At 43.4% G+C, this 23,295-nt stretch overlaps 1 protein-coding gene across 1 annotated transcript in view; it reads left to right on the top strand.

The window, feature by feature from the left end:
• LOC306642324 (complement factor H-like) overlaps positions 1–23,295 on the top strand; it is a 309,798-nt gene that overhangs the window by 209,755 nt on the left and 76,748 nt on the right. The window lies entirely within an intron of this gene.

Raw genomic sequence — 23,295 nt, 5'->3', positions numbered from 1 at the left:
GAGGAGCACAGAGACTTCACCGGCTTGGGCTTGGGTCCGGCTCTCAGAGTCAGGCCTGGGCACCTATTCCTTGGTGCAGGGGGCGGTCCCGTGGTCCTGGGAATGTTGCAAGGGAAGAGTGAGTCCAGAGGCTTGTGGAGATGGTCTCGGGAAACCCAGGATTCCAAGTGCTTGGGGAGGTGCGAGGCTCTGAGCTGCCTGGGGCCCAGAAATGCACAGCCTGTGGGGCTCGTGCTCACCCTGCTGGTCCCTGGTGAAGAGACGGGAGGAGGAGAGGACCAGGGACAGGACGTGGCCTGAGAGAGCATGCCCCCGCTGACCTCTTTTCCTCCCACTCGGCGCCCCTCCCAAGGTCTCCGCCACTTCCCCAGAGCCCGCTAGTTACAGATCCACTGAAGGCTCCATCCCGTCAGGAGCTCACAGCCCCGGGCATCCAGGCACCCAGGCAAGGACCCCACCTCTCAACACTGTTCCCTGGGGGGACAAAGCCTTCAAGTCAAAGTCATGAGGTGTGGGTGGACTCTGAAGATGCAGAGCAAAAGAGGAGTGCAGGCTTTGCATAGATGGTGGATTGGGCGCAGCTTTTGGACTCGGGTGGCTCCTTTCAGATCCGTTCTCCTCCAGTGACCCTCTGATTTACTGTGGACATGTCACCGAACTCTGAACGCCTCAGAGTTCTCGTTCATTCAAGGGGCCTTACTGAGACCATACTCTGTGCGAAAGTGAGTGAGTGTGTGTGTGTGTGTGTGTGTGTGTGTGTGTGTGTGTGTGTGTTTGTGTGTGTGTGTGTGCGTGTGTGCCTGAGCGCGCGCATGCGTGTCATTGTGCTTAGGCGCAGGGGCCCACAAACTCATGTGAGAGAATGTGTGACCTGTCACAAAATGGAACACACGCTTTAGACTCATATATAGCGGACCACGGCAATAAGGCGGATCTGGGAGAGAGGGAGGCACAGTGTAGGGACCACCGTGTACATCCATTTCCGTGTACTCTCCATTCTTTCCCCCAGCCTTGGTCTCAGGTGAGAGAGAGAGAGAGTGTGAGGTCAAGCTGGGAACCTTGATCAGGATAGTGGCTTCCAGGGAGTTCCCTTCTGGCTCTCTCGGTGTGCCTGCTTCTCTCTGCTCTGAGTCAGATGGTGTGCTCGCCATCGTGCAGGACCGTGGTCTCTTCCCGACACGCGCAGCCGACGGATCTTGTAAGAGTCAGACTCAGGTGCGATTCACATGACCCGCACAGTCATCTGACTGGGTGCTTTCGAGATCCCATCTGGTGACTGTTCCAAAGGTGGCCCGGAGATGCTGGGTGGTACAGAGCGCCTGCTGATGTAGTTCACTGGGGGACCCCCTCGGGAATTCTAGGTATTCTTCCTAGCCTGTCTGAAGAGCTGTGTGTGTGTGTCACCCTAGGTGAAGTGGGTACAATGAGGGTGGGTGGCACCACGCTTGTGTGAGTCCGACCCAGGTACAGCATTGTGGGGAATAAGGAGAGTTTCCTGAGGGTGACAGGGAAGGGACGGAGCTAGGAGGCTCCCCTTGCCAGGGCCTCAGTTTTCCCAGTGACCGCAAGGACACAAGAACCTCCAAGCCCCTGTTCGATCTTGATCTGGTACTCGGTGGGCTTAGCATGGGATCCTGGCCCCTCAGTGGGGTGGCCTGCCAAGGCTCCCTTGTCCCTTGTTCTCTCTAAGCACATTTGGAACCTGGGCCCCTGTCCTTGCTCTTCCCTCTGCCTGGAACACACTACTTGTGTTCTGCCCTGCCTATATGCTCTTCCTCTTTCGGTCCTGTAGCCCGGAACCCAGATGGCGGTTTCTCTGCACTCGGCCACAGCCCAACTTTGGACAGGAGCGTTTCATGTGTTTGTACTCTGGGTGACTCCCGAGATGGGAGGACTGCCTGTGTCAGGGCACCGTGGCCTTCCTCCAGCTCCTCTGGCCATCAGGCCCTCCCTGCAAGCTGCTCTTCTTCCCTGCTGGGCTGAGATCTGCAGGCAGTCTTTCCAGTGGCCATCCCTCTCCTTTCCATTATGTCGTCCTACAGCTGTTTCTCTTTGGTTCCCATAGGTTCCCTTCAACATCCGGAAGGGGCCCTTGCTCATGTGGATCTCATTCACATTCTGTGCTCTGCTCCAGGCAGGCCCCTGGGCTACCTGATGTCACCATGTTCCTCGTGTACACACGTGTGTCAGCTCACCTAGACTGATCCCTGGAAGCTTGGGCCTTACTCAGCTGGTTTCCTTAATGACGACCCACAAAACACAGGGCTCCTCTGAACACTTCTGCTGATGTGGCCTTTGCCCGAGCTCCCTCTGTCTCCACGCAGCTGGGAATTCCCATGCGATGTCCTTCCATTCACCCCAGAGCACTACCCCAAGTCGGAGCAACGCTAGGTGTGACCAGGTGCCTGAGCTCCTGCCCTCTGCTGTGGTGCTTTCACAGTGTGTGTTCCTCCCGAGTTCCAGATGAAAGTTGAACCCCAGTGCAGCAGTGTGGAGGGGTGGAGCCTCGTGGAAGCGGTCAGGCCACCAGGCCAGGACCTCATGGGCAGAAGAGTGCCCTTAGCAAAGAGCACTTGTATAGCCTATGCGGGGCCTTGGGTAGCTCCCCAGCACTACACACACACACACACACATACACCCACATACACATGCTCACAAACACATCCACTGACTCTCACACACACAGTCCCACACACGCCAACTCAGAACGCACACATTGTCACTAACACACATTAACTCACACACACACTCTCACACTCACACACTCTCACGCTCACACAAACACAGTCACTCTGACACACACACACATAATCTGCCCCTCTCACAGACGCACACACACTGCCCAGCTCTCATGCACACCACACACACACACACCTAGATTGACTCACCCACACTCTCTCACACACAGATTAACATACACACAGAATCACACACACACACACACACACACACACACACACACCCACACACACTCAGCCTCTCTCCCTGTCTCTCTCTCTCTCTCTCCCTCTCTCTCCCCCTCTCTCAGGCGTGGGCGCACACACACGCACAAACTGACATTTCGCACATACGCTCTGGCTCATATATCAACCCGGGTAAGATGGGGGCAAGTGTCATGCCAGCTGTGCTTGAGACGCAGGCCCTGGCAGCACGAGTGCGAAGCAGTGTGGGTGTGTATAGAGTGAGGGCCCGTCTCCAGAGAACACCCTAGGTTGTGGGGATGGGGTCCAGGGCCCCGCGCTTGTGAGGCACATGTTGGGCTCCAGGTTCAAGGCGAAGCCGCTGGAGCCAGGAGCCCCCAGGGAGAGGAACAGTGTGGTCCCAGGCCGGCAGCCACAGGGCCTTTGGTTGCCGTGACCTCACAAGGGGCCATTGTGAGGGAGTCCCGCGGCGGGCTATTTAAGGCCGCGGCGGCACTGGGGCTTCGTCCATTGTGCAGGGAGCTGTTTTGGTGACCTGTCGGACTCCCAGGTAGTTAGAGCGTTTGGTGGTTTGGTGGTTTGGCGGTTGTGGTGTGCGGATTGTCTCTTTGATTTGTGGGTGTTGTTGTGTTGCTTTGTTGTTTTAGTTCTGCTTTGTTTGTTGGTTTTGTTTTTTGTGTTGTTTTGAGCTAGCTTGCTCGGGTGGCTTGGCCGCCGAGATGCTGAGTGAGAGTAGCGGTAGTGAGAGTAGTGTGGGCGTGAGCCTGCAGCGGGGCCTCTCGTCCAGCTCCTGGTCGGGGGACGCCCTGGCGGGGCAGTATCGGGTCCTGGGGGACATCGGGCAGGGCAGCTTTGGCACCGTCAGGCTGGCCCGCCACATCCTGACGGAGACAGAGGTGGCCGTGAAAGTGCTGGGCAAGGGCAAGGGCGAGCTGGGCCTGGCCTCCATGGCGACCGAGGTGGAGATCATGAAGGCCGTGGAGCACCCCAACGTGGTGCAGCTGTTCCAGGTGCTGGAAACGAGCGGCCACGTGTACATGGTGATGGAGTACGCCGGCGGGGGCCAGCTGCAGCAGCACGTCCCGGAGGGGGTGGGCCTGCAGGAGGAGGAGGCGCGGGGACTGTTCCTGCAGGTGGCCAGCGCCCTGCACTACTGCCACGAGAAGGGCATCGCCCACCGGGACGTGAAGGCCGAGAACATCCTGCTGGACGGCCGAGGCCACGCGAAGCTGTGCGACTTTGGGCTGGGCCGCCTGTTCACGCCGGGAGAGACGCTGGACACCACGTGCGGCACGCCGGCCTACTGGGCCCCGGAGCTGTTCCTGGCAGGAGGAGTACGACGGCCCCGCGGTGGACGTGTGGAGCCTGGGCGTCGTCCTGTACTTCATGCTGACGGGGCGCCTGCCATTCGACGGGACCACGGTCGGGGCGCTGATGGAGCAGGTCCTGCAGGGCACCTACGACTCTCCGGGCCGCGCGTCCGCCGCCGCACAGAGCCTGGTGGCCCAAATGCTGACGGTGGAGGCCGCGGAGAGGCCCACGCTGGGCGAAGGCCTGCGGCACCCGTGGCTGAGCGCGGGCGGGCGGCCCCGCCCGAGCGGTGTCAGCGAGTGCGCCCCGGTCTACCCAGACCCCTTGACGGTGACGCTCATGCTGGATCTGGGGTACGGGCTCGCGGACACCTGGAGGTCCTTGATGGGCCGCAAGTTCGACGCAGCCATGGCTACCTACCTTCTGCTCAGGCACCAGCAGAGCCAGGGGGTGGGCTTGGCGGTCCCAAGGAGGCCAAGGCCATCCTCGGGCACTCTCGGCCTCCCCGAGCCCCGCCAGAGGAGAGCCAGCGAGCCCAGCCTTTACCCCCAGCGCGTGGTGACCGAGGCGCAGCAGGGGCGTGAGGTGCAGAGGGCCTGCAGGAGAGCCAGTCTGCCTGCCCTGGCCCTGCGCAGCCTGCAGGCCCGCAGCCCGGCGCCAGGAGGAGCCCCGCCGCAGGACCTTGCCGCCCTGCCGCCCAGCCGCGGGTCTGGAGGCGGCGGGTCACAGGAAGAGGCCCAGAGGGCCCCCCAGGGGGTGTCAAGAGGCAAGCCCGCCGGCCTCCCCTCCGAGCAAGCCCAGGGCGGGACCAAGGCTTCTTCCCCGGAAGTCACCAAAAGGGAGGGCCACAGGACCCCCCGGGGGGTGTCAAGAGGCAAGCGCGCCGCAGTCCCCACCGAGCCAGCCCTCCGTCGGATGGGGTGGTCTTGCAGGGAATGCACCCAGACGGAGGGCCACAGGGCCCCCCAGGGAGTGTCAAGAGGCAAGCGCGCCGCCGTCCCCACCACCGAGCCTGCCCTCCGTCGGACGGGGTGCTCTTGCAGGGAATGCACCAAGACGGAGGGCCACAGGGCCCCCCAGGGGCTGTCAAGAGGCAAGCGAGCCGCCCTCCTTACCCAGCAAGCTCAGGGCGGGCCCAGGGCTTCTTCCCCTTCTTCCCCGGAAGGAACCAGGAGGATCCACTCCGGCCTCGCCCCGCCACAGGACCTTTCCGCCGTGCCACCAGGTCCTGGGTCTGGAGGCCCCAGGTCACAGGTAGAGGGCCGTAGGGCCTCCCAGGGGGTGTCAAGAGGCAAGCGTGCCGCCCTCCACACCGAGCAATCCCAGGGCGGGACCAGGGCCTCTTCCCGCCAAGGCACCAAGACCTGGAGGCTGGCGGCCAGGAGGATCCTCGCCTGCCTGGCACGAGTGTGCTGTTGTTGCTGCCCGGAGGCCCCCAGGACAGAGTCCACACGGGAAAACCGCGTGGCTCCGACCAGCACAGGACGTCGGGCACACACACACAGAGGACGATCTCGAAAGAGAGTGGCTCCGGAATCTGGGGTCGGCTGAGGCGTGGGCGCGGCCAAGCAGGTGGGTCTGTGCAGCCTGATCCCGCCCCTGGGCCCTCCCTGATGTCCTTCCCCAAGCCCGGGCCCCTCTAGGTGCGCGCGGTCCAACGGGGCGGGGGTGATGTGCCCTCGCCAGCCCACCACTCTCCCCTCAGGCTGATGGCACGGGATCTCATTGCTGGAGGCGGCGGCTGCGTGCCCAGAGGTGTGCAACCTGCAGGCGCCTCCCTGCCCTTGGTTCCAGCCCGGAGGGCGTCCCACCTGGGACACTTGCAGACCAGTGGAGCGACCGCTCGCCGGGCCGGGGCTGCAAGGAGAACCTCAGAGACTTGTCCCTGGGATGCCTCCCCCTGGCGGCTTCTGAATAAATTGCTCTTCCTCCTGGATCTCATCCCGTGGCTGCTCCCAAGAGGAGCACAGAGACTTCACCGGCTTGGGCTTGGGTCCGGCTCTCAGAGTCAGGCCTGGGCACCTATTCCTTGGTGCAGGGGGCGGTCCCGTGGTCCTGGGAATGTTGCAAGGGAAGAGTGAGTCCAGAGGCTTGTGGAGACGGTCTCGGGAAACCCAGGATTCCAAGTGCTTGGGGAGGTGCGAGGCTCTGAGCTGCCTGGGGCCCAGAAATGCACAGCCTGTGGGGCTCGTGCTCACCCTGCTGGTCCCTGGTGAAGAGACGGGAGGAGGAGAGGACCAGGGACAGGACGTGGCCTGAGAGAGCATGCCCCCGCTGACCTCTTTCCTCCCACTCGGCGCCCCTCCCAAGGTCTCCACCACTTCCCCAGAGCCCACTAGTTACAGATCCACTGAAGGCTCCATCCCGTCAGGAGCTCACAGCCCCGGGCATCCAGGCACCCAGGCAAGGACCCCACCACTCAACACTGTTCCCTGGGGGGACCAAGCCTTCAAGTCAAAGTCATGAGGTGTGGGTGGACTCTGAAGACACAGAGCAAAAGAGGAGTGCAGGCTTTGCATAGAAAGTGGATTGGGCGCAGCCTTTGGACTCAGGTGGCTCCTTTCAGATCCGTTCTCCTCCAGTGACCCTCTGATTTACTGTGGACATGTCACCGAACTCTGAACGCCTCAGAGTTCTCGTTCATTCAAGGGGCCTTACTGAGACCATACTCTGTGCGAAAGTGAGTGAGTGTGTGTGTGTGTGTGTGTGTGTGTGTGTGTGTGTGTGTTTGTGTGTGTGTGCGTGTGTGCCTGAGCGCGCGCATGCGTGTCATTGTGCTTAGGCGCAGGGGCCCACAAACTCATGTGAGAGAATGTGTGACCTGTCACAAAATGGAACACACGCTTTAGACTCATATATAGCGGACCACGGCAATAAGGCGGATCTGGGAGAGAGGGAGGCACAGTGTAGGGACCACCGTGTACATCCATTTCCGTGTGCTCTCCATTCTTTCCCCCAGCCTTAGTCTCAGGTGAGAGAGCGAGAGTGTGAGGTCAAGCTGGGAACCTTGATCAGGATAGTGGCTTCCAGGGAGTTCCCTTTTGGCTCTCTCGGTGTGCCTGCTTCTCTCTGCTCTGAGTCAGATGGTGTGCGCACCATCGTGCAGGACCGTGGTCTCTTCCCGACACGCGCAGCCGACGGATCTTGTAAGAGTCAGACTCAGGTGCGATTCACATGACCCGCACAGTCATCTGACTGGGTGCTTTCGAGATCCCATCTGGTGACTGTTCCAAAGGTGGCCCGGAGATGCTGGGTGGTACAGAGCGCCTGCTGATGTAGTTCACTGGGGGACCCCTCGGGAATTCTAGATATTCTTCCTAGCCTGTCTGAAGAGCTGTGTGTGTGTGTCACCCTAGGTGAAGTGGGTACAATGAGGGTGGGTGGCACCACGCTTGTGTGAGTCCGACCCAGGTACAGCATTGTGGGGAATAAGGAGAGTTTCCTGAGGGTGACAGGGAAGGGACGGAGCTAGGAGGCTCCCCTTGCCAGGGCCTCAGTTTTCCCAGTGACCGCAAGGACACAAGAACCTCCAAGCCCCTGTTCGATCTTGATCTGGTACTCGGTGGGCTTAGCATGGGATCCTGGCCCCTCAGTGGGGTGGCCTGCCAAGGCTCCCTTGTCCCTTGTTCTCTCTAAGCACATTTGGAACCTGGGCCCCTGTCCTTGCTCTTCCCTCTGCCTGGAACACACTACTTGTGTTCTGCCCTGCCTACATGCCCTTCCTCTCTCGGTCCTGTAGCCCGGAAACCAGATGGCGGTTTCTCTGCACTCGGCCACAGCCCAACTTTGGACAGGAGCGTTTCATGTGTTTGCTCTCTGGGTGACTCCCGAGATGGGAGGACTGCCTGTGTCAGGGCACCGTGGCCTTCCTCCAGCTCCTCTGGCCATCAGGCCCTCCCTGCAAGCTGCTCTTCTTCCCTGCTGGGCTGAGATCTGCAGGCAGTCTTTCCAGTGGCCATCCCTCTCCTTTCCATTATGTCGTCCTACAGCTGTTTCTCTCTGGTTCCCATAGCTTCCCTTCAATTCCGGAAGGGTCCCTTGCTCATGTGGATCTCATTCACATTCTGTGCTCTGCTCCAGGCAGGCCCCTGGGGTACCTGATGTCACCATGTTCCTCGTGTACACACGTGTGTCAGCTCACCTAGACTGATCCCTGGAAGCTTGGGCCTTACTCAGCTTTTTTCCTTAATGACGACCATCAAAAAACAGGACTGCTGCTTTGAACACTTCTGATGATGTGGCCTTTGCCCGAGCTTCCTCTGTTTCCACAAGCTGAGAATTCCCATGCGAAGTCCTTCCGTTCACCCCAGACCACTGCCCGAATTTGGGGCTACACTAGGTGTGACCAGGTGCCTGAGCTCCTGCCCCTCCGCTGTGGTGCTTTCACAGTGGTTGTTGGGGCAATGCTAGGTGTGACTTAAGTGCCTGAGCTCTTGCCCCTGTACTGTGGTTGTTTACAGTGTGTGTTCCTCCTGAGTTCCAGATGAAAGTTGAGTTTCATTAGCAGTGTGGAGGGGTGGAGCCCTGTGGAAGGGTTCAGGCCACCGGGCCAGGACCTCATGGATGGAAGAGTGCCTTTAGCAAAGAGCACTTGTATAGCATAGGGGGGGCTTTTTGTGGCTCTCCAGCACTACACACACACACCCACAGCCACACACACACACACATACACCCATTGATCTGAGAAGGGGAGAAAGATATATACTAACATTAGAAGAATAGACCAGTGCTGGATCACAAAAGTTTAAATTTTATTTTAGATGAGAAAAAGGCTTTTAAAATGATCTCCATGATTAGAAGGCAATCCATGCTGTGTGCAGCCGAAGCCTTTACAATACCAAGTGACCATCTTCATAAAGGGCTCGTAGAGAGCTTGGCCAATGCAAAGCCCCGAGTTAATCCCCCACACTGCAAAAATAAACAATATAAATTAAGAAGTCATGAGATATGAATATATGGTTCTCATGGCCTTTCCAATGTCACTAGACATGACTGGAAAATGTGAAGCTGTGAAGTAAAGAGAGAGAGTAGGAGCGACAGAGATAACAATAGAAACTAACTGAGTGAAAGTAGCTTTTTATTGACAATTTTATAAAGATTCATGACCAAGTGAACACAGTTTTCCAGGAGAGTGTGAGTCTCCAAAAATTGAATATATGACAACTTAGTATTCTTGCTTCAGCCTTGTTGGAGAAAACTGTATACAGATTGACAGATACTCAAATGTCCTGGGTGTTCTTTTCTATGTGGAGATGTTTATGTTATTATGATAAACCACTTAAGCAAAACAGGTTTATAGAAATCTTAAATACCTTAGAGTAAAAAAATCCTTACTAACATTTCCTTATGTCAGTACTAAGTTATATGATTTTGACTGGCAGACAAAGACAAATGATTGTTCTCCAGTGTTGGTCCATTGCCATTTCTCTTTAAATTGCACATTTTGTTATTATCTCTATAGAGATACAGCAGTTGTTTAATACTCAACAGTCAAAATCATTTTTTTCTTATTAAGGCAGTGCTTTCTATAATGTGAAGAAATCAAGAATTTGTATATAATGAACACAAAATAAATACACATACCCACACACATACAAAATAACTTTTAGGTTTGGGAAATTTTCTGATATTAATTTATTGAGAAGATTGTGGATTCCTTTGATTTGTATCTCTGAGCCTTCATCTAACCTGATAAATCTTCAATTTGGTCCTATCAGGTTTTCCCATATTTCTTGGAAGTTCTGTTTATAGTTTCTTACCATTTTTCTCCATAGTCCACTTTATATTCATTATTATGTATTGTGGGATTGGGGATATGGCCCAGTAGTAGAGCATTTGCACAGCCTGCATGAGGCCCTGGGTTTAATCCCTATAATGAAAAAAAAAAAAAAAAAAAAAAACAAGTAAAAATTATATATATATCATCTTCATTACCTGAAACTCTGTCTTTCAAGTGTTGTAGTCTGCTGGTAATACTTTCCATTGAATTTTTAATTTGGTTCATTGATTTCTTCATTTTGAGGATTTTTCCCTGATTTTTTTCAGAATCTCTATTTCTTTATTGAAGTGATCTTTCATTTCCTTTGTTTTCTTTCAGATTTCATTCCTTACATGGTCCTTTATCTTGAAGATCATTTTATGTACATTCTAAATTCCTTCTCTGACATTTCTTCCACTGTGGCATCAATGTTTTCTGATATTGAAGTATCTTGGCTTGTTTGGGGTGATTCATTCCCTTGCCTTTTCATGTTGTTTGTGTGTCTACCCATCTAACAATATGGCTCTGAGTTAGCAGAGTTTCAACCCTGTGGATCTGTAGTCTCCCTGAAGGTTTCCTGTACCTAACCATATAGGGGGAGACAAACAATAAGAACCTCCAATGCAATATACAGCATTAAAAACAGTTTCTGTAATGACATCTATAGGGCAAATTGTTAAAATAAACAGAAATGATATGATCAGTCATTTCCCACAGTAAAAACATTAAGTTTGCAAATGGATTTACAGTTTTGAATAGTGGACTGGGAGAGAACAGAAGTGATGTAGGAGGTGATGATTAGGAGAACAGAGGAGAGAAGATAGTCACAAAAAATTAAAGGAAGTGTGAAAGAGAGAACAATAGACATTGGATGTTAGCAGAAGAAAAGAGAATCAAGAGAAAAAACACATAAGGTAAAATTTTGAAAATTAAAAATAAAAATAAGGGCAGGGGATGTAGCTTGGTTGGTAGAGTGGTTGCCTTGCAAGCAGAAGACTTGGGATCAATCCCTAGCACTGAAAATAAATAAATAAATAAATAAAAATAACAGAATACAAAAAAAAAAAAAAAACTGAAATATACTAACCAAACATCCTACTCCCCAAAATACTAATCAATAAAAAATAATTGGTTTCAAAATTGCTAGAAATGAGGAAAAATATGAATATGTATAAATGCCCATACCAACAAAGGTCACAATTTAACAAAGAAAAGAAAAAAGATCTCAGTGGAAAATTAAAGAATTTGTCTGTTGGAGTTCAAAAGAGTTTCAACTTCCTTTCTCAGCAGTGTTAGGTGGGATTGCTGGGTAGAGAAAGGTAATCCTGTAGATTGCACTCCTGAAGGCAGGGTTTAGGCTTGGGTGGGCTCCAGGTTCTTCCCTGAATACCAGTGGGCCTCCATGGCTCAGCAATTGCTGGTCCATTCTGGAAGATTGCACCCCAGGGATCTTCCCTGGGTTCCACTCCTGTGGCTGAGGAGCCAGTTTTTAGTCTACTACATCACCTGTGGACTCCACGCTTCCTGGGTTTGGGTTCAGTCTCCAAACTCAATCTCTCCTGCCCCCACCCTTTTATTCCCAGTCAGGCACAACTCTCCCAGCTAGTTCTGCAAGCAGCAGGTTTGGAGTGGGAGGGTGAGAACCAGGTGGGTTTCCACACCCAGTTGTCCACTGTGTAAACCTCTCTCCACACTTGATTTTTCTCCTGGTCACTTAGACACACCCTATGTCATGCAGTGTGAGTTTGCCAGGACTTTATTTGGGACCAAACTTGGGTTTGCCAGGAATCAGCTTTCCCAGCTACTGGCCACAATATCAGGGTTGCAAAATGATTCCTTTTGCCTTCTGGATACAGCCGGAAGAGCAGGTGGCTTCTTTCCCACACAAGAATATTATGCAGCATAACTTTCAGTTTAGTTGAGCAGTGTCTTTGATCTCTGAACTCTCCATATTCAGACACAGCTCAAGCCTACCCAAACTGTGAGTTCTTTTACTTCCATTATCCCTCCACTTTGGTCATGGAGGGGCTGCTCTGACAGGTGCCTCCAACTGTGGCAGCAGCTGTGGCACTGGGGATTTCTTCCTTATTTTATTATATCCAACTTCCTGAGTCCCCCATCTACTTTGAATGTCCAGCATTAAATTCCAGTAAAGTTCCCCCAAACATTTTTGTTGTTGTTGTTGTTCACCCACTTTTCTGAGAAGCTGCCTATCTCCTTTCTTGGTTTCAAACTACAGAGCACCCACAAAAACAACGTTCTCTCTTCCATCATCTTGAAACCCCCTCCAAAGACAAAAGAAATTTTATGTAAAAGATTGTAATAGAAGTCAGGAGAGGAATCCCAGTGACTCTCATTCAGGTGTGGTATTTCTCAAGTAATTGGCAAAACTCAAAACAATTACAAAATTAATTTTGGAGGGCTTTTGGGGATTGATTCCAGGCCCTTACACCTGCTAAGCATGAGCTGCACCCCAGCCCCACAGCAAAAATTTTAAGTTAGTTTTTGATGCATTACTTTTTAAAATAGTTTTTATTTTACATCTAATTTGATAAGTGTTTTAGTGCTTTACTGTTGCTAATATGCATTTTCTTTCTACTATGGTTCTAATTTTTTAATTGTGGCCTTCAATTGTATGAATTTGTGAGAAAGAGGTATTGCAAATAAGAAAAGTGATTTTTCAATGTTATTTACTAAAGTCACCTACTTTTTAAAAAAACTAAAAAATGTGAGAGGATTTTGCACATTATTCCTTGTTTGAATTAAAATAATAATAAGTTATAATATAATGATTGAATATTAATGTAAGGATTCAAGACACTTAGATATGACTATTAGTTCGGCTTTGAACTATTTCTTAGGATTGTTCTTTATTTGTAATATAGTAATTACACAATTTTTAATGTTCCTCTAACTTCAATACATTAGAATTGCTTTTTTATATGATCCATTTTCTTAATAATATTAAACAGAAATGCTAGTTTTCTAAAATGTGCAATTTAAAATTGTACAAATTTGGTTTTTGTTAATAAGTGAGAATAATTTCATGTTTTCAGAGTACTATAATGTAACATTAAATTTTACACATATCAACAATAAGTCATATTCAGTGAAAACTTGTTGAATTTGGAAATTAAATTTTAGGACAGATATATTGCCATTCAGTACCACCATATTTCTCAGAGTCCTCTACAAGAGTTAGACAGGGATTAAATCCTAATATGTAACATTTATTTCCAGGAAGAGGATTTGTCTGAATCTCTCCTGCATGCATCACTAAACACCTACCTCATTTTTACATGATATGTGAAATTTAATTTGTCAATGATCAATTACATATTCTCATTAAATTATTTTATTTTTTATTTTAGAAAGGGAATGCACAATTCCCAAAATAGAAAAAATCTTATTTGCTGATCCTACAAAAGAAAAATAATTTTGGAGACTTGTTGAAATTTTCCTGCTGATCAGGACCTACAAGAGTTGGACCAGATTCAGTGCAATGCTACTATTTTGGATGGTCTCCTAATATCTCAGTATGTAAAGGTGAAGATTCACCTTACTGTTGTAGAAATAATTATTAGAATTTTGAATATAAATTTTTTTCTTCTCTTAATGTTTTATTGGTTTCCACTGTGTCTAGAATCCCATTCATGAAGTTGTTGATATGTGTTGTGTGGTAGAAAGCACAAACTAGTTTAAGAATTTAATCACCAGTTATTTCTTGAAATATGTATTGAAAGTATTCATACATACTAATTTGGTGGCTGAGACTAGAGGAACTTACTTTGTTACTTTTCATTTTTCCTATACTGCTACCAATAATACTGGACTTTTTACATAGTTCATGACTTTTCTCAGGGTTCATAGAGTGTATCTAAACAATATTTGAATAGTTAATTGAATGAAGTATATTAGGAAATGAGTTAAAAATGTGGATCGAATGCTTATCTCATTGATGATACTTTCTGAAAACGTTATGATAAAATGTTACTATAGAATGGAAAATCAATATAATTTCTACAACCACATTTGCTAACAGTTTGCAGGCATCTTCAAAATATCTTCATTATTGAAAACACTTAGAGTTTAAAAATACTTCCAGTGCTATTATAATAGAAGCTATTCAACTTGGAAATATAACTGGAATGTAAAAATTTATTTTCATTAAGAATTCTATAATGAATCATATGATAATCAATTTTTAAAAATTTCTCCATTTCTCTGGATTTTTAAAGTGCAAAATAGACAACCATTAACCATTAACCATTGTTTCTATTATAGAAGAAGTACATTCATGTGGTCCACCTCCTCTACTCCTCAGTGGAAAAGTTAAGGAAATTTTTAAAGACGATTATGCACACAACGAAGTGGTAGGATATAATTGCAATCCCAGATTTCTGATGAAGGGACCTAATAAAATTCAAAGTGTTGGTGAAATGTGGACAACCTTGCCAATATGTACTGTTAATTTATTAAAAATATTAAATTTAAACTGAAACATTTTTGTATTGTTTTAAACATACATATTGTGTCTTCATTAAGAACATGTTTTTGTGAAATTTACATAGAGGAGGAGAGAACATGTGGAGCTATATCTGAACTTGACCATGGCTCTGCCCAGCCTTCTGCCCCTCTATATTACCATGGGGATTCAGTGGAGTTCATTTGTACAGAAAACTTCACAATGATTGGAGACACATCAATTACATGTATTAGTGGACTGTGGACCCAGCTTCCTCTGTGTTGGTGAGAACATCCTTCTCAAATTCACACTTAATGAAGTTTAAGTTTTACATAGAAAATATTTGCGATCATACATGTAAAATTTAGAGATATTCTTGAAAAGGTCTAGTCTTACCTATAATGAATTTTATTACTCAGCATTTAATGAGTTTCCAGAAGAAATAAATAAAAGTACTAATAGAATTTATTAGTTTCTATCTCTGTTAATATTATTTATCTTATAAGTATAGAGTTAGATTTTACTTATAGATCATCATATGTTTAAAATCTGAATACTCATTACCAAGAAAATATAACTCATTTGCAAACTACTGTTGTATCTATATGGTGCTCTGTCCTTCAAAGAAATAAAGTCCACTAAATAACCACATGTGACTACTTTTTCCTATAAGAATCTTTTCTCTGTCAGAGAGTCTAACAAGCATAAATTTTCATTTTCAAAGTTAGCAAGGTGAAGTTGATGTGCTGCCACGTGGGTGGGCCATAGGCCTCCAGTCACTATTACAACTTAGTCACATGACACATTCAATGTTGGTCCAGGAAACAAACATCACTGATTAATTTCACTCTGCCCTGTTGGGGATCAAGTCTTTGATGACCAAAGGAAGGGTTCTTCACTTTTTTCTTAGAGTTCTTTCCTAGAGTTTTCCTGGGTCCTTAATTCCAAGACTGTCCTAGGTTTCCAGTTTTCCTTATTCATTGAATTTCTAGATATTAATTAATCCCAGAATGGGGTCAAGCTTCTCCAAGTCAGGACTTATATTTGTTTTGTTCTCATGTGCTCTCAATACCCAGAAGACAGACTGACAAACAGAAGCTATTCATTAAGATTTTGTCAAATGAATCAATAAATTTTGTTGATTATTAACCCTACATTTTTTGCTAAACACATTCCTGGAAATAAAAGTGTCTTCAGATTTTTCAAACCTCACTCATCATTGTTCTTTTTTATATACAAATGGTTTTATCTGATTTCATATGGGAGGAAAACCCAAGTTAACAGTAGGCACAAGAACTCTCACCTTTTCATTCTAAATTACACCCACACTTGTGCTACAAATATTATTTCTTCTGATCTCACATAGTTTTTCTTCCTGTGTTCATCTTCTACCTACTGTCTAGAGTAAGCTTCATATAAGCCCTTCCAGCTCTCATAGGTTGATCTACAATTGTACACTCATTGTCAATATTCATTTCCTTTCCACCAGTCTAGCTTTTCATGCTTCTCAATAGATTTATTTCCTCCCAGTAAACAAACAAATTCTTTGAGAAACAAATCAAATCCAGGGACACCATTCCCCTTGGCCACAGATCTTCCTTTAGTTACTAGGACTTGCACAACCTCTTGTTTTTCCTTCCTCAACACTCTGGACCAACCCCAGCATGAGACTGATTCTCAGGTACCACATGTGTTGTAGTTTTTGTAAGATTGGTTTGCAGTCTTCCTGGGCTTTCCTAGTTACTGACTTTTCTCTGCTGTGTTCATCCTCTCTTCACTCTGCTTTTCAAATTGTTAATAAGAAATATTATCAGAGACCTATACAGACATATTATCAAATTCAAAAAGAATTCTCATCTCCCCCAAATTATTGAAATATTTGGTACACTAAAAGCTTCTGCAGTACTTGTTTCACTCATAACAGCGTCAGCAAAATGTTATTATTATGGCATTATAATATTATTTGATTATAGTATGATCTGGTATATAGTTTCTCAAAGACTCTAAGAATGGAAAATGAGATTACAATTTTAAAACACCCAATTTCTTTTTCTTTTTATGGTGTGGGGATTAAACTCAGGGCCTGGAAATGGCAGGCAAGCATTCTCTCACTAAGTAATACTCCCAATGAAAGCACTCAATTTCTTATGCCAAGTCTCTCTCTCTCTCTCTCTCTCTCTCTCTCTCTCTCTCTCTCTCTCTCTCTCTCTCTCTCTCTCTCTCTCTCTCTCTCTCCCTGTCTGTTCCTAACTCTTGCTCTTACTCTTGTCTCTATCTCTGTCTTGTCACATATAACGAATCTGCATTAAATATTCATGTCCTATTATGTCCTATTCTATACATTCTAGGTAGATTTTATTATATTATGAGACCATGCTCAAAAAAATACATTGAACTAACAACTTGTTATATTTCCATATATGGTGTTTTAATTTTAATATTTGAGGATTCTGGATTATAGGTAATATAATGATGTTTGCAATTAGGAAAACAAATGAATATAAACCTTCAGCAACAAATTTCAAATGTGGGACCAAATTTTGTCTTTTGATAACTATTTACTATGGAGATATCTGAAAAATGAGTCTCTTGTACTCTTGCAGTTCCCAAAGTATAAAATATCTTTATGACAGATATTCTCTCTGATATTTCAAAGACAGGACATGAGACTTAACATTCATACATAAGGGTGCATCTCATGCAGTCGTGACCAGGAATAATTTGATAGAATTTATAGGCATAAATCACATTTTCATTTTACAATTTTGAAATACAATTTCATTATCCTGTACAGCTACTTTTAGGTTTGTCTGATTCTTATAATTGATCACTTCATGGAAATATTTACATTTCATAGCAACAGATCAACATAAGAAGTATGAAGCACCAAGATTAATTGTATATGAGGCAAGTTAATCAGATTAAAATGAATATAATCATAATTTTCACCTAAGTTACAAATGTAGGCTAGAACTGGAATAGAAATATTTAATCTGTGTCAATGGAAGATGGGATCCTGAATCGACCTGCACAAGTAAGTTCTTGTTTACAATGTTTTCTAAAATTTATTCTATTTTCCTCACATGTAAAAGGAATATTTTGTGCTTTTAAAGAATCTATCTATGTTTTGATTCCAACACTTTTTAAGCTGCAAGGTAAATTTTGTCTCTATCTGCATTGAAAAGTCTGAGTGGTACTGAATCCTGCATTTCAATTGAATAGAAAAGAGCATTGCAGTCTTTTAGTTTTTCGTATCTGTGATTTTCTCTCTAATTGTGGACACTAGCTTCAATATTGTTGAAAGACTAGGATATATAGGAAGCACTACCATACAAATAAAAATCCCAAATCTATAGCATATATTTTAACATAATTTATTTTTTAAAGGAAACAAAAATTACATGCAGTGAAGTACACATGTTCTTCTACATTTTCTTCCTGAAGCATTATAACTTTATAGTATTCTAGTTTAGTTTTATATCCTTACATTAATTTCAAGTACTGGATTAAGTAGGACTTGATTTTTTTTCTCTGTATGGGTAGCCAGTTGTTAAGCAATATGTATAGAAAAGAATCAATTTACTATAGAAATATTAAGTTATTTCAACAGTCTCCATTCAATATTTTATCATAATTGTCATGTTATTTTGGGATTTCTGTAGATGCTATTTATCCAATTGTAGGAGACTTTCTGTTCTGAGAACTTTTGATCATTGGGGGATATTGAATACTGTTAAATTCATTGTCTTTATGTGTTGACAATACAGTGAATTTTGCATGTTTGTGTGCACACATATGTATAAAGAATCTTAAATCCTTCATTCCTGAGGAAAAACTCCTGACAAGAACAGCTTAGGGAAGGAAAAGTTTCTTGGGGCTCACAGTTTCAGAGGTTTAGTTCATGGTTGACCAAATCCATTGCTCTGAGCCTGAGATGAGGCAGGATATCATAGCAGAAGACCATAGCGGAGAAGAATTGGGTGAATCTTGGTAGCTCGGAAGCAGAGACGGGGAGCCACAGGGATGATGAGCACCCTTCCAGGGCATGTTCCCAGTGACCCACCTCCCCCACTTCCTTCATTTACCACTCAGTCCATTCAAGCTGCAATGGTTTGATTAGGATAGAGCTCTCACAATTCAATCATTTCACCTCTGAACATTTCTGCACCAACACAGGAAGTTTTGGGCCAAATCCTAATGGGCCAAATTATCCAATTTTATTAATTTTAGTAACCAATTTTAACACTCTAATTTGTTCCCATTTTCTCTTTTCCATATTTAGATTTTAAAATTTCACTTTTTAGTTTTGATAACTTTTTCTCTTCTCTTTCTTAAATTTTGGCAATATTCTGTTCTACTAACTTTATTGTTTCTTCCTTCTAAAGACTTTGAGTTTAATTTACTACTACCATTAATTTTTACGTTATTCATTTTTTCTGTGCATGGTTCTGGGGATATCATTTAGGGACTGGCATCTCCCATCACTAGGCAGGCATTCCATGACTAAGGTATGTTCTTAGCCCACTACCATCATTTTAATTTACAAATTAATGCATGAATTTCAGTCATCATACTTCTAAAATAAAAACATCAAACCTCCATTTTTTGGAGACCTGTTCTAGCTGTGTCCCACAAAGATAGATGTATGAATATGTATATGAATATTTAACTATATATTTTATAAATTAAAATGTATGTTTATTTTTTAAATGTATTTATTTATAAACACAAAGTGTATGTATGATATATAATGTTATATATATTTTATATATATAATTTATTTGTAATTTTTATTCCCTTTGAAATATATTTGATTTTCCTTGTGATTTGTCCTTTAGCACAACAATTATTATTTTGAAGTGCATGCATTCATTTCCATGTATTTTTTATATAGATAATTTTTTTTACTAAACTATGTTGTCATGTAATTCATTCCTCAGGAATACTCTGCATGAGTTCAAATTATGATTTTTTTTATTTCACTGTATGTTTTCTATCTAGTTTATAACTCCATTTCCACATAAAATATGCATATATTCTAGTAGTAAGATTAGGTTAAAGTGAGTAATAGTGTTTTTCAAATTGATCCACATTGTTTCAAAATCTTTTATGTATTTGTTCAATAAGTCATAGCATGCATTGTGTCAATATTGATATCTAGGATTCAGTTTGCCTTTTCTTCTTTAGTTCTATATTTGTTTTATGTATTTTGATATTTTTAGATATATACATATATTCAAGATTGGTTTTTCCTTGTGAAGTAACTCTTTTATAGTTATAAAATATTTATTTCCAAGTTTTTAAAGACTTGTCCTAAGGCATATATTATCTAATTTTAAGGTAGCCAGGTCTTAACAAAATTGACCATATCTGTGTGATTGAGAAAATCTAAATGAATTTTAAATCATCAACTTACTAAAACATTTTCTTGAAATTAAAAGTAAAAATTTGAGTAAAGAAAGAGCTAACTACGTATCTTAAATAGTCGTGTTACAAATTTGGAAAATTGGAAAAGAAACAACTTCTTTATCGATTGCTTACTACTAAAAATCACCATAAATTAATGACAGTAATTGCAGTATAATCTGAAATCTATGGAATAGAACAAATGCAGAGATATTTATAGCATTAAAACATACATTAGAAAACAAAGAACACAATAAAAGAAACAGATAATGTAGAAATCAAAAAAGAAGACACCTAAAGAAATAGGAAAATAAACATGAAAATACATTGAAAGATATGTCAAAATATTTAAGAATAGAATGAGAAAATAAGAAAAACCAGAAACCTTGGAGTAAATAATAATCATGAATCAAGTTTGTTCAGTACAATATGTCCATGAGCTGTTAACAGCATAGCAAACACTTGAAAAGATTTACAGTTCTTTCCAGTGTACACTTTTCTTCCTCTTTACCACTTTTTTTTTTCAGATTCAAAATATTTTCTTAACAGCTACTACAAACAGTCAGATAGCTCAGTTAGTTTACCAAGTACAAAATCTACATACAAAAATCAGTAGTTTATATATCTTTTGGAAGTTTTAATGGAAGAAAAGATTTCATATACAACATTAACAAAAAATATATTAATGTTTGTCAATAAAAAGTGAGACTTATTAGAAATTAAAATCAAAATACCACTGAAGCAAAAAAAAAAATAGCCTTTCTACAAATAGAAGAACCATATTGTTGTGTAATTTGTAAATTTAACAAAATCTCAATTAAAACTTAACAGTTTAAGCTCTATCACCTGATGCTAAATTTAGTGGAAAAAAAATAAACATAGAGTGGGATCAGAACTAAAACACATTAAGGCATTTCTAAAAGCCTGAATAATTTCAGAGTATCATCCCTATGAGCAAAACATAATGCCCAGATGTAAGTATACTCAGATTCATATAGAAATTGAATGTATAATGAGGACTTCCTCTCAAATCACTGGGAAAAAGAAGTAGTCAATAAATGTTAAAGGGATAAGTAAAGTAATATCCCTGTCTTCCCTCATATACCATGATAAATTCCATATGTACCAAAAATATTTTTAAATAACAATACCATTAAATAATAAGAAGAAAACTCCAAAAAATTTTTTTGCAAATCTGGAGTTAGCAAGATCTAACTTTTCATGACTCAAAATCCCTGAATCAAAAATTATTTCACTGGTACTTTTTGTTACATAAAAATCAATTTTTTATGGAAAGAAGCATCATAGACAAACTTTTATAAAAAGACAACTAAGGGAGATATTTACAGCTCATATCACAAAGAGCTATCCTTCCTAACATGTAAATTGACAAAAATCATAACCCTTTCAAAACATAGAAAAATGAAATAAAATTTGCTATTAATAAGCAACAAGATAGTTAACTTCACATATTCTTCTCAATTCCAGTAATTATATACACCGCAGTCAGAATGCATGAGAAAATGCTTTCCCCTCCAGAGTTCTATCAATAGAGGACGTTAGCTAATTCTGGATTTTTGCCAATGGAGATAGAGAGAAAAGAGTCTTTTATGTGCAGTTTTCACTTACATTTCTCTCTCCCTCTTTTTTTTTTTTTTTTTTTTTTAGTGCCAGGGATTCAACCCAGGGTCTTGTATACGCAAGGCAAGCACTCTACCAACTGAGCTATGTCCCCAGCCCTAAATTTCTATTTTTTTTGTGAGTGAAGTTAACTCTCTTGTTGTTTATTAATAGCAGATCTTATTTCCTTTTGCTATGTTTTGAAAGGGTTATGAATTTTGTCAACTTACATGCATAAGACTTTTAATGAATTGAAAAACACAGTAGAATAGAGAAAGCAAGTTTAAAGAATCAGAGGTTCAATTGCTTCCAGATCCATCCAGAGCCCTTCCCCTTTCAACTGGAATATAGTTCATCTTCACATTATAAACCATCTAGGTGCATCTGAGGTATTTTAGTTTTATAGAAACTCAGATATAAGTTAAAGAGGAGTCTTTTATACCCTACTAATTTTGTAACTACAGTTAAATTGTGTAGTCATTAAACTGGGTGTATACCATCAATTTATATACTCCTAGGTGTTGGGGTAACTGCCATGTCCCATGTGGATAGAAAAGGGTTAACTGCTGGAGGACAATGTTGGCTGTAAATCAATCAATTACCCAGAAACTTATCTAACCAATAAACACACAAGAGCCAACACTCTTTTTAAATAAGAGGGGGCATAAGGAATCTGGCCATACCAGATCTGGCCTCTAACAACATGGAGTAGCCCAACTCTCCTTATTTATAGTCACACAGGTAAAGGGGCCAGGACTGGGAAGGGCTTCTTCTGTGATGAACAGGATGGGGTGGAGTTAGGGGAGTCAATTTGTTCAGGAATAATATCATATAACCAGACCGGGAACCACTCCCACACAGGGCCCCACACTCTTATGGCTGTCAGTTCCTGGGAGTCAGGCCTCAATGTCCCATGGCTTAACCACTTCTGATTCTGCTAGATAAGGATGCCTTCCCACACCTAGGCAGTGTAGGTGTGCTTTTAAATGGTAGGTTTAGGAGGGCTGAAACTTCAAATAGCACACTATAAATCATTTGTAAACATTTAAGAATCTAGAGGCAATACCATATTGATAACTAGTGCAAATTTTTCCTCTGGCTAATCAGCTTCTGTTGGTAGATTATTTCAGAAGGGTCTTAATCCAGTCCCAATATATTTGTTCATGCATATTTTAAAAAGAACTTCATGCATACTTTATTTAATATTTGTTATTTAAATGTATCATTCATCTAAGATTATCTAAAGATTATAAATAATAAATTTCTTGTAAATAAGGAACTTTGCTTAAAATGAATGGGAAAACGATAAGGAGGAGCAAAAAAATTAGGTAATACTAAACTACTATATGAATTGAAAGGTATAACATATATAAACATTCAACATAATTACATCATCATTTATGATACAGGGCTATTGAATTTTCTAATTTTGAAATATATTTTAAATATATTTGAATTATCATTTTGTATTTAAGAAATCTAATTTTAATATTTTCTACAGGTGTAAAGAGACTCCTGCCCACCTCTACCTCAGATTCCCAGAGCTGAAGATGTGACAACCACAGTGAAATATCAGGATGGAGAAAAAGTATCTGTTCTTTGCAGAGAAAATTATCTGATTCAGGGAGCAGAAGAAATCATGTGCAAAAATGGAAGATGGCAGTCAATACCACGTGGTGTTGGCAAGTAGTGTGCAACTTGGTTTATTACATGCTCTCAATTGAATTTAATTATCCCCTGTTCTTTATGTAAATGAAAAAGATGAAGACCTTTCTCTCTGTCTATCACACTGTGTCCTGAAACTGTAAGTTATG

This window comes from Sciurus vulgaris (assembly GCF_902686455.1).
Source record: "Sciurus vulgaris genome assembly, chromosome: 12".
Lineage (NCBI taxonomy): Eukaryota > Metazoa > Chordata > Mammalia > Rodentia > Sciuridae > Sciurus > Sciurus vulgaris.
This window is presented reverse-complemented; position numbering and strand designations above follow the sequence as displayed.